At 41.3% G+C, this 11256-nt stretch overlaps 1 pseudogene; it reads left to right on the forward strand.

The window, feature by feature from the left end:
- Nucleotides 1-631: 631 nt before the first annotated feature.
- On the forward strand, nt 632-10529 carry LOC119894716 (annotated as a pseudogene).
- Nucleotides 10530-11256: the final 727 nt, after the last annotated feature.

Here is an 11256-nt window from a genome sequence, read left to right on the forward strand (position 1 = left end):
AGTTGCAGCAGGACTTTGAGCTCCGGAGATGCTCTGAGAAGAACTGGGAGTTGATAACCAAAATACTATTCTGCCGCCTGGAAGCTCGCATTATTTTATTTTTTACCAGGTATGGGCTTCTTGAACTTAAATAGCTGTGTTTAATATGTTATTTTACAATATTAATTTTCCTTCAATGGACTTTTGATCAACATCTGTTTCACAATGTTTCTTCAGAGGATTGCAATGGTGGATCGGCCGGCATTAGGTGGGTAAAACCTAATAACATAATTATATTATTCACTTAGATGTAGATTTTGAAAGAATATAATTTTTGTCTCACTTTCACTTGTGTTTTTTTTTTAAATTGCACTTTTTTGGCACTTGGTCATCAAATCAAATGGTTATCCTAATTTAAACAACGGTCAGAAATTAATACAACTATTGATGTCTCTAGACTATATATAATTCCTACTTTTTTATATAAACAAACTGTTTATTAAACTACTTTCCCCTCACATTACAACGAGGTTAGGTCCCACTTTAATGGCCCCTCCATCTTACTTTGTGCCGCCAAATGAGCCAATATTTCAGCTGCGTCCTGCTGATTGGAAAAGTGTCCCAATTAAAGGATTTCCCCGTCATTGCAGATATGGATCAGAGGGCAGTGTGTGCCGGATGCCACCGGCTGATCAGAGACAGATTCCTGCTCAGAGTCACTGACGGCCTCTGGCATGAGGAGTGTGTGCGGTGCGCGGCGTGCGGGGACGCGCTCAAGAACTCCTGCTTTCTGCGGGATCGCAAACTTTACTGCAAGCGGGACTATGCTGAGTGAGTGCTGATCTCCAACTCTTCGTTATTGTTTGGTTTCGCCTGATGCTACAGCTGAAATCATAAAACGCTGCCATCATAGCATGACTTTTCAACTCTGAGGCAGAGCATTTTCAGCTTCAGATTTTCCAAGTTAAGCCCATCTGATTGTACAACGTCAATATTTCTCAGATAGTTCACATTAAATAGTTTTTTACTGGTGAGCAAAGTTGTGAATTTCGCTTTCTCACTGATGGATAGTCATTGCATGAAGACATTTCTATTTTTAGTTTTCGTTTGATAAAAAGTGACATAGGCTATATATAATTTTCTTTAGGGTTTGTAATGAAAACTTCTGCTACAATAAAGTCATATGCTAAAATAATCACATATAGCTGCAGTCCATTATGCATTATAATTTATTCTAGGCCTCCAAACTCAGATATACTACCAACATTATAGTCCATGTTAATGGAAAAATATCTAATGGCGTTTATATAAGCTGTTTCTTTTATTTTGTCTCATTTTATTCTATTTTTTGGCCCGGGGTCCAATAATGATTATGTGTTATTAAGCCAATTTTCCCAACAGAACCCTTGTCCAGATCTGACCTTGACTAAGAATGTGTGTTTGTATGAGACAGACAGAGAGAGAGAGAGAGAGAGAGAGAGAGAGAAAGTTGTGTTTCTCTTTATAGTTACTTAACCATATCCATTTCTCCTTACTTTTTGCTTATGTAGTTTTAGTTGCTGTACATAAGGGTACATTTTAATCATGACAAAAGCATTGTGTGTGTGTGTGTGTGTGTGTGTGTGTGTAGTTGTGTATGTGCGTATATGGTGTAAGTTGACTGCCGGAAAACTTGGCAGAACAGAACAAGGTGACTGTAGGAGGAAGGGGTGGCGAGGGAGCTGAAATGCGAGAACACTATTGCATAGTGCACATACATACATACACACACACATGCACACAAAAAAACAACACCTTCACACAGACACATGACACACACACATACAGCACACAACCAGGGGCAGAGCTCAACTGACACATTGTCAAAATGTGTTAAAATTTCGAGGCCCATTGGCGTGGCAACTGCAAGCTGGGGACAACATATGGTCTCGCCGATGAGGCGGTCGTGCCCCCCCCCCAAAAAAACTCCCACCGTCATCACCAATCGTCCGACTCCCTCCTACCCACCCACTGTCACAGCCTCATTCCCTCATTCTTCCTCCAAACATGCTCTCACCTAAACAAGAACCAAGACAAAAACTGCACACTCCCTAACAGGCAGCAGCTTACATTATTTCTGAACAATATGTGATGGTTGTTTTGCCAAGCAGGCAGGGAAACAAGGGATGTTACACTCATTGGTCCAAAATGCTCCCCACCATCATGTTCCCAGTCTGCAGAATTACTGTTGGAGTATGTTGGGGTCCTACATAGCTTTGTGAGCAGGGTGTTTATTTGTAGAACATATAAAACATGCCTTTTGTCTGATGACCAAAATGGCATTTCGATGGATAAATTGAAGTCAGAGTGGAATCTTGTTAAAGCACATATTTTAAAGTGCTTAGCGTGATCAGGGGAGATCATAGCACAGAGAAAAGAGCAGGACTGAGAGGTAATTAGGAGAGTTGAGCCATATGTCAGAAGGTCTGGTGCATCCCTACAAGAGAGACGGTGAGGCTGGTGTGAACTTATTTTGGGGGACAGTGCACTCCATGGGCCCTGGCGTTATGTGCCATGGCATCTGGAAAGCTCCGCTCACAGCAGCTCCTTAGTCGAGCGATGGGACAACGCCCAGCCGACCGTGAGGTATCTGACCTGACCAATTAGCAGGAGGCCTGGTGCCAGAGCTCTGCCTTTGAGGTCTCACGTCTCCACCTCTACGCTCATCCTGTCTGGGGTTATGGCACTCCATAACACACGAACACCACTTTTGTCCATGATGAGGGTTTTAAAAGTGTGTCCGATTGTGTGTCTCTCACAATGCAACCTGCGCTCTTCTCCCTCCCTTCTTTTGATGCAGGACGAGTGTGAAGCCAGTTCAAAAGTGACAATTATTCCATACTGTGACAACATTTGTCTCTTAACACACGCTGAATCTTCTGTCTGAGTCTTGTTTTTCACTTTGCTCATGCCAACCACCAGGTTTGGCATGTTCATGGAAGCTACAAAACAACAATGCTGTTGTGTCTAAAAGACAACAATATTTAAATTCCCAGAACAAAGCAACTTATATTATGTAATTCCTCTTCACTCCAAATGTTTTAGTGGTTGCTTTCATTACAGGGTCCAAGAGGCTAAACATACATAATATCAGAAAGGCAAATTATTTTATATGTTAAGATTAATGTATTGATTTAAGCCAGAACATGCAGAGGGTTTATATAAAAAAACATAAGGACATGGCAGTAAAGAAGCTAAGAAATCTTGGACCAAATTCTTCCCAGTATTCAGGATCCGATGCCATCAAGTAAGATTGAAAACATCAAATAAACAAGATCAACACCAACAAACACAATAAAAAAAAACAAAAAACATGAAAATTTAAAAAATGTAACATTTTCAATGGACTACAGAAATACTTAAATAATTAAAAGGCATCAGGACAATATCACATACAAATAAAATTGACAAAAACATGGCTTGAGGCACCCTCTGAAGTAGGTCTGATCTTTTTAAGACATGTAACTGTTAATGGAGGCATGTTTTTTGTTATACTTGTGTAGATAAAATTTGTGTAAAAGTTTGTGTTAAGTGTTTTTTCATAAAACTGTACTGATTTTCAGGCTTTTTCATAATAGTTTGAATACATATCAATTACCGGACCAGGGTAACTTTTACAACTTTAAACTCATGCAGTACAGCACCAGAATGTAAAGATTAGGAAAAATGTGATTTTCATTGTCTTTTCACATCACAATGTCCTGTGGCAGAATTCCCTTTAACTTTATGATTTTTTAAACTTTTTTGAGTTCAAAAAATTACAGTAAAGCGAAGTCTGATTAGCCTACAGACCAGCTGTGACCACGTTTATGTCTACCTTTAAACTCATTAAAACCATCGACAATATTCATGGTATTGGTATAAATTCCTCTGACACTGACAGAGGGAGATACATGATGAGGTTTATTTGTACATAACCATTTTCCAAGACAACACAGAACATTAAAAGATTGTAAGAGAAATTGGTAATAAATATTCCTGACATGATTACACTGTCTTTATAATTTAAATAGTTTGCCTGATCTGTAGAAGTCACACGGGACAGGCAATACACACAACAGACTGTTCTGTAATTTAATGAAGCTGTATGCAAATTCCTGTCTGACAATGTGATGTTTAGGTTGGTCAGTTTGTCAGCAGATTTAGATTGGCTAAACGGTTCAGTGGTCAGGTGGACTGGACATCAGATTGGTCGTCAGATCAGCGGTGCACTTGACCTGCAGATCTGTATCTGATACACAGTCACTGTTGGCGTGTGTGTGTGCGTTCAGCAAAGGATCCAGGTTAACCTGATCCAGAAACAGGATCCGTCTCTGCATGTCCACCAGACCAGCAGTCTGTTTGCCCGACTACCAAAGGTCAGCACTGAAGTCAGGGCAAGAACAATGAGAGTGGAGGGCTTTGCTCTGGAGTAAGTGTGTGTGTGTGTGTGTGTGTGTGTGTGTGTGGTGTGTGTGTGTGTGTGTGTGTGCGTGTGTGTGCGTGTGTGTACATTTCTGCCAAACACTCATCTTCTTATACAGTGCATCTACCTTCAGAGTGCCTGACCCTGGCCATGTCAGTGTGGAAGAGAGCAGGATTTTGCTGACTTATTCGTCTGTAATAATCTTGTCACTAATTGCCATGTCTAAATCCAGCGTGACTGAGTGTTCCCGCTCTCCTGGCAGGGCCTCTGGGCCAATCATGTCGACGGGAACTCTGAAATATTAAACACCTTGAGTTGCTCCATAAGTATTGGAGGTACTCTTACCTTTGCATTAACAACGCTTAAGAATACTGGGTATAATTAGACAAACTGGACAAGGCATATAATGGAAAAGCGATTCTCGAAACATGAACATTAATGCCCATAGTTTCTTCTTCACTGACATCCAGCATTAGCATCATATTGAGGCATTTAATTAAGTACTTTGCTGCATCCTAGAAACATTCCGGGTATTTCCTCTGCCACACTTCCTTTGAAATTGTTTTGTTGATGCATTTTGCGTTGCCACAGGAATGCACATACCGCAGACAGTATGTTGGCCATATTAAAGCGCATACCTTTGAGGCCATGGAACAGACGACTCGGATGGGTCAAGCAGCCCAACTGACCCTCCTGAGCTGCTGGGAATGGGCTTTAATGTTTCCCTAGCGACCCCACAGCAACAGTAAGAGGTCCCAGCAATGTTTGGCTTTAGGATGTTGCAGCTTCAGACCTTTTGACAGGGATGTCTCAACCGGGGTGTTTGCTTGTTTGGTCTGAGTTTTGTTTGCTTGTAAATATTGTGCTAAATTTCTATTTTTACATAAGGAATTCAAATGCTACATTGGTTTCACGTGAAAGTTACTGTTTATTAGGTATGGATTTACAAAAACTACCTATTGCTAATATGGGTGCTCATATTCACTTTTATGCCAAAATTGCTTTTGACATAAAAGTGCCACACCACAAAAAGTACATTTTTTATATTTGTGTAATGTATGTGTCTGCATGGTGCAAATGCTTTGAAATAGCCTATGACACATCTGTTCAATGAAAACCATTATCATATCTGTCTGTGACAAAATACATAAATAAACAATTCAGAAACAAAAGTTTAGCATACAGTTTTTCTAATGAAACACACATGATGGCTGTGGTTAATCATATCTGCCGTTAACCACATATAAAAAGGCCAATATTGCTCTGTTATATAAGAGTTTTCTATTTGTCCATGATTAGTTGCATTGATCAGTTGAAGGAAAGGAAAGAAAAGTTTGGAAAGTTTTAATTTTATACTAACCTCTAACTCCTTTTTTTTTTTTTAAATAATGGTTACAAAGATTGAATATATTGAATCAGTGATATGTCTAGACTCTCCTTGTAGGCCTCATGTAGTATTTTTATGTGAAAACAAAAACATGGAGAGAAAAAATTGTCACTTTCTCATGCATCTGGGCTGACTGGTCTGGTGACCCAGTCAGGTCTGGAGACAAACACAAGCTCCAGAATGATGACGCATCATCCTGCGTGACAGACCCAAAATGCCGCAGTGTCAGCCAGCGGACAATGGTCCTGCTGCTTGGGGGCTGGCTCTGTCTTTGTCCCGTTCTGGTTAAGCAGACTTAGGGATAATTCCGCGGATAATTCATGGGACCAGCGGCTCAGCCTCTCCCACTGGGAGATCTGATTCCCCCCTCTGCCTGGAGCCATGGCCTGCCGAGAGCTTTTCTCCTGCCTCCCCAGGAGCACAGCCTCGGACACGGCAGCCGGAGCCACGGCAACAGTCGCTGAGGCTAAGCCCACCAGTCCTGGTTGCCAGGCGCTAAGATGCACACCCGCCACGCTAAGGGTATGTGTCTGAGTGGTCGGGGCAGGAGGAGGAGTAGGACAGGCGAGAAGTCAGTTTGGCAGTAGTTTTGAGTGACAGCTCGACTCAGCAACATTCCCCAAGTCAACCGAGCATTTTTTTTCTCATGGAGTCCCTTCTCACTGAGGTGTGAGGGGTCCTCATGTGTCTCAGCTTATACTTGAGTTCTAGTCAGCCAAACAAAAGCATCACTTTGTGTTATTTACTGAGCTCTCAAAGTATCTCTCCATTTGCTCCTTTGTTACACCCCCACTTTCCCATCCTTCTCTCTAGCTTGTTTGCGGTACGTTGTGGGGGCTGTGCGGAGGCAATCTCTCCCGCAGAGCTGGTGATGCGTGCAGGGGCAGCAGTGTTCCACCTGCGCTGCTTCACCTGCAGCGTGTTTGCTGCCGTCTGCAGACTGGAGATCGCTGCATCCTCAGGGAGGGACAGCTACTGTGTGCCAGAGAGGACTACCACCAGTGTCTGGCTAGCCCGACCTCCTCTGACACAGGTACAGGCTGTGTACTGTATGTGTGCATGTGTGTGTGTTTGTACATGTACACTAAGTACACTAACCACTGATTGGGTTCAATTTTCCAAATACACACCTAAAAAAACGGATTGTTTTGACCCAGTGTTAGTATTATTTAATTTACTGTTGTTTACCTCAACTCTTCTGAGCTACTCTTTTGAAACTTATGTGTCACTATTTGTTAATCATTTCTGCATCCTTTGGAGTTTTAAATGTCGCATTTATACTGTATTATACAACTAACAATATATTTGTGACAGTTTTAAGCTAAAACTTCAGTTTGTTTTGTCCAACATTTTGGTAAATAACCATAACGGTAATATTAAACAAAATGCAACACGTCAACTGGGTGAAATTTCCTGCAACTTAACAATAAAAAAGCACAACATGGAACGGTGTCAGATAATTCTTAAAAACCTGCTTGTATTCAAATATTTATAATTATGACAAAAACAACTACTGCTACTACTTTTCAATGAATTCATTAAGATATTCAAGTGGTCCATTCTGTCACCCCAGGTTGCATTCTGGGAAATGTAAGCCATTTTCCACTGCTGTTATCAGCCTTGTAAATGCTGCAATTATAATTTTTGTTGTATTTGTTAATTTATTTAATTTATGTTCTTGTTTGATATCTGTTTGCTACTGCTGGCTGTGAACCAAATTGTCCCTCAAGGATACTAAAGTTACCTTGAACCTTGAAGCAACCACAAACTTATGCAGACATCGGGCAAGTTGAGGGAAAGTGGTAGATATACCATAAATTAAAAAATTTAACTGCAACTCTTAATCACAAAATATCTAAATGCAAATGATGCATTAAATGCTTATGGCATGAATGTTTCTTTTTAAAATCTGTCTCTCTACATTTTTCTTGCAAATGTCTAGCAGGTGAATAAACATTTGCTTTTCAATCGTGTCTGCCCACTAGGTAAAAGTGATGAAGAAGCAGAAGAAGAAGAAGAAGAAGAAGAAGAAGAGGAGGAATCTAGGAGGGTTACAGGCAGACGAGCTAGATCAGAAGATCCGGAGAGCAAACGTCCCAAAAGGCCACGCACTATTCTGACCACTCAACAAAGGCGGACCTTTAAAGCCTCCTTTGAGGTCTCATCCAAGCCTTGCCGAAAGGTAAACGTGTTAATTATGTCTCTCTGAAAATAAAGACATAGACTATGCTGTTGTTTTCTGTCAACATTCTTACTGTAATTCCTTGTAAAAGTCAGCAGGAGTTTTTTAAATATGAAGATCCTCAAAGTAGATACCCTTCTACCTCAGAATGTGACAAGGAAACCATCAAGGCGTTATCAAGTGTTGTTAAACCCTCAGTGCAAAACTGTAGAAGTGTGGCAGGATTTCAGCTATCTATTGTATATAATAGCACTGTACTGCTATTGGACAGATGGGTATTTGACTTTAGAAAAAGGGTAAACCTTCAAGTGACCTCTCTGTTTCTATTTTCCTATTTCTTATCCTCCCTTTCTTACTTTCTCCCTACCCCTGAATCTTGATCCAAGGTAAGGGAGACCTTGGCAGCAGAGACTGGTCTGAGTGTCCGGGTTGTGCAGGTCTGGTTCCAGAACCAAAGAGCCAAGGTAATACAAAGTACACACATGCAAAAACACACACACACACACACACACAGTCATATGCGCTACTAATAAAAGGACTCTTTCTGCACCATGTTTGTATGCCAGAGTGGAAATCAGCCTGGTTATCTCTTCATACAGGAAACTGATGACATCTCACAGCAAGATCACTGTAGATTAAACCCCATATTTCCTCACAAAGTGGGCCTCATGTGTGGTTTCCCTCCTCCACTGAAAGATGTCCTTTACCTCACTGTTAATACTTTGCAATTGAGTGAACTCGTATACTCGCACACTTGTATGCATGGGTGGTGGAGTGAGAAAAATGTTTTACACTAGGCCTGTATGTGAGCTTTATGTCTGCCGGTGCATGTTTTTAGATGAAGAAACTGGCCAGGAGACAGCAGCAGCAGCAGCAGCAGGAGCAGCAGCAGCAAACTCAGGAGCAGCTTGATCGCCCCTCACATCACACAGGTATTATACTGTTGGAAAATGTTGCTTTATTAAAAGTGCTTTATTAGTCTCTATATGATATGATATTCAGAATACAAAAGTTAGATGTACCTCTTTCTTATCAGGGATGAGAAACTCATTTTCAAAGAAAGAAAATGGCACATGATGAAAGATGTTTTACAACATTTTGAAGAAAGTACAATGATTTTTTTTCAAGTAGGCCTATCTTTTAGCAGACAGAATAAGTAATGAACAGTACAAAGGCAGTGGAGTCAGATTAGGCTGAATACCTGTCAGAACTGTTTCACTTCAAATGGTTCTGACAAAAATTAGGAAGTTAGCACAGGGCTCAAAGGCTTACTAAAAGACATGACCGTAGCAATGAACGCGTCTCCTGAGTGTCTCCTGTGCACCACAGCGCCCTCCTGTGGCGGTTTAACCTCTGAGCTGGAGCACCTGGGGTCCTCCTACACCCACATTCAGCAGCAGCAGCAGCAGCAGCAGCAGCAGATGGGGACTCACCACACTGGAGCAGCAGGAATATGACATGGACCCCTTCAGACAGGGCCTGACCCCACCTCAGATGCCAGGGGATCACATGCACCCCTATGGTAAAGACTTAAGTGCTGTCAAACCATGGCGGAGATTTATACGTTTTGCTCTACAAAGCTTCTACGATTAGTGTGATTAGGAAAAATAACAAAAAAAATGTTTTAAAAAGACATGATTTACTGCCATCATTTTTGTGAAATCAGAAATCAGTCAGGAGTATTTTTTTTTCATTATTTGGACTCCAAGTTAGCCTCAGCATTGTAGCAATGTTATCTGGGTAGTGGTCTCTGCCCTCTGCTGTAGAATCTCTCACATTTCCTTTTTTAGTATGGGACCAAGTGAAAGGTCTATATGCAAAAACATGACAAATTTTTAGGGCAAAACGTTACCTGATGGTTACAAATGTATTTAAAGGATTATTGATAAGGAGAGGTCAGCAAAATTCTTCAAAATGTACAAATCAATTTGTGGAGAAGCTCTGTTTTGCATTAAACTGTTCGGTTGTCCCCAATAATTTCAGGGGTAATGACACATAGTACAAAATACAAATAATCAAAAATAGCAGCAAAATGACATTTTACAATATCATTTAAAATAACAACACCACCAATGATGACCATGAATTAAAACCTCTATTCATTCTTTGCACAGGTAGTGTTTATTGCTTGGCTTTTGTATTTGTAATTGTTTATATTGTGAGTTGCACCTGTTAATTTGTCCATCCCTTGTAAAGTGCAAATTAATTGAATTCCTGCAAATTATATTTCAATTAAACCAACTAATAATCAGATCACAGCTTAATTATCCAGTAATCAAGGATGTTGTGTCTTTTTTTAGGTTTCAAGGGTCTGTACGGTGATATGGACAGAGACCCTCTGTGTCATGTGGCTGACAGCGACTGCCTGTCCCTGGGTGACTCCTCTCTGCTCACCCCTATTGACCGCCTCTACTCCATGCAGGACTCTTACTTCACCTCCTGAGGGTGGAGGCCGGACTCAGTGAGAAGTGGCGCGTCTCCCTCACTCCACACCGTCCTCTGGCCTCATCATTTATGTCTGTACTTGTGCACAAGGTCGTTGAAAAGTGGTTGCAAAATCACAGCCAAGGGGACGTGGGTAAACTGTGAAATCATGCAATATACCATGTGCACCTCCATATAAACATGATACACTACTGCCTCTTATGCTTTACAATCCCATTGTACAACAGGTTCCTGTGTATGCACGATACTGATGGACCTCTCTCACTACGTTTGAATGTTAGATTATGAGATTATATCTGCATCTACTAATGTAAATAGCTCTTTGGGTGTGTATTTGTATTTATTCTCACAATGTGTGTATGCTGTTCATTGTGAATGAATCAACAATGATCAATAAATAATGGCAATGATACAGTGAATATTCAGCTTAAAGTGTGTGGCAAAGTGAGTGTGAAGTTCAGGCTGATTTATTATGAAGATGGGGTATTCATGCTGAGGGTTAGAGCCGGGTCAGTCCATCCTCGGTGCTTATCAGTCCAATCTAGGTGACAGGTCAGTGAGACATCTTCCCCTGGTTGTTGGGTGGATCATCAGATTGTAAAATGCCGGGCTATGACAGCTGTATGGGTCAGTGGCAGGTAAGCATCACATCCTCGGCGCCATCATCAACGCTCACATTGTGCTCCTCACGGTCAAAGGCCCTCGCTGCATTTTTTCTGCCTTTTCCTTCCTCCAGTCATAGAGGATGGGAAAGGGGGGTTGGACCACCCAGGAACTGTGCCCAGCTGGAATGCACCAATCCTGGGGAGGGAGGTTGAG

The sequence above is a fragment of the Micropterus salmoides genome, unplaced genomic scaffold (assembly GCF_014851395.1).
Source record: "Micropterus salmoides isolate LMB-PRFRI ecotype aquatic unplaced genomic scaffold, ASM1485139v1 Ms_hic_scaffold_875, whole genome shotgun sequence".
Classification (NCBI taxonomy): domain Eukaryota; kingdom Metazoa; phylum Chordata; class Actinopteri; order Centrarchiformes; family Centrarchidae; genus Micropterus; species Micropterus salmoides.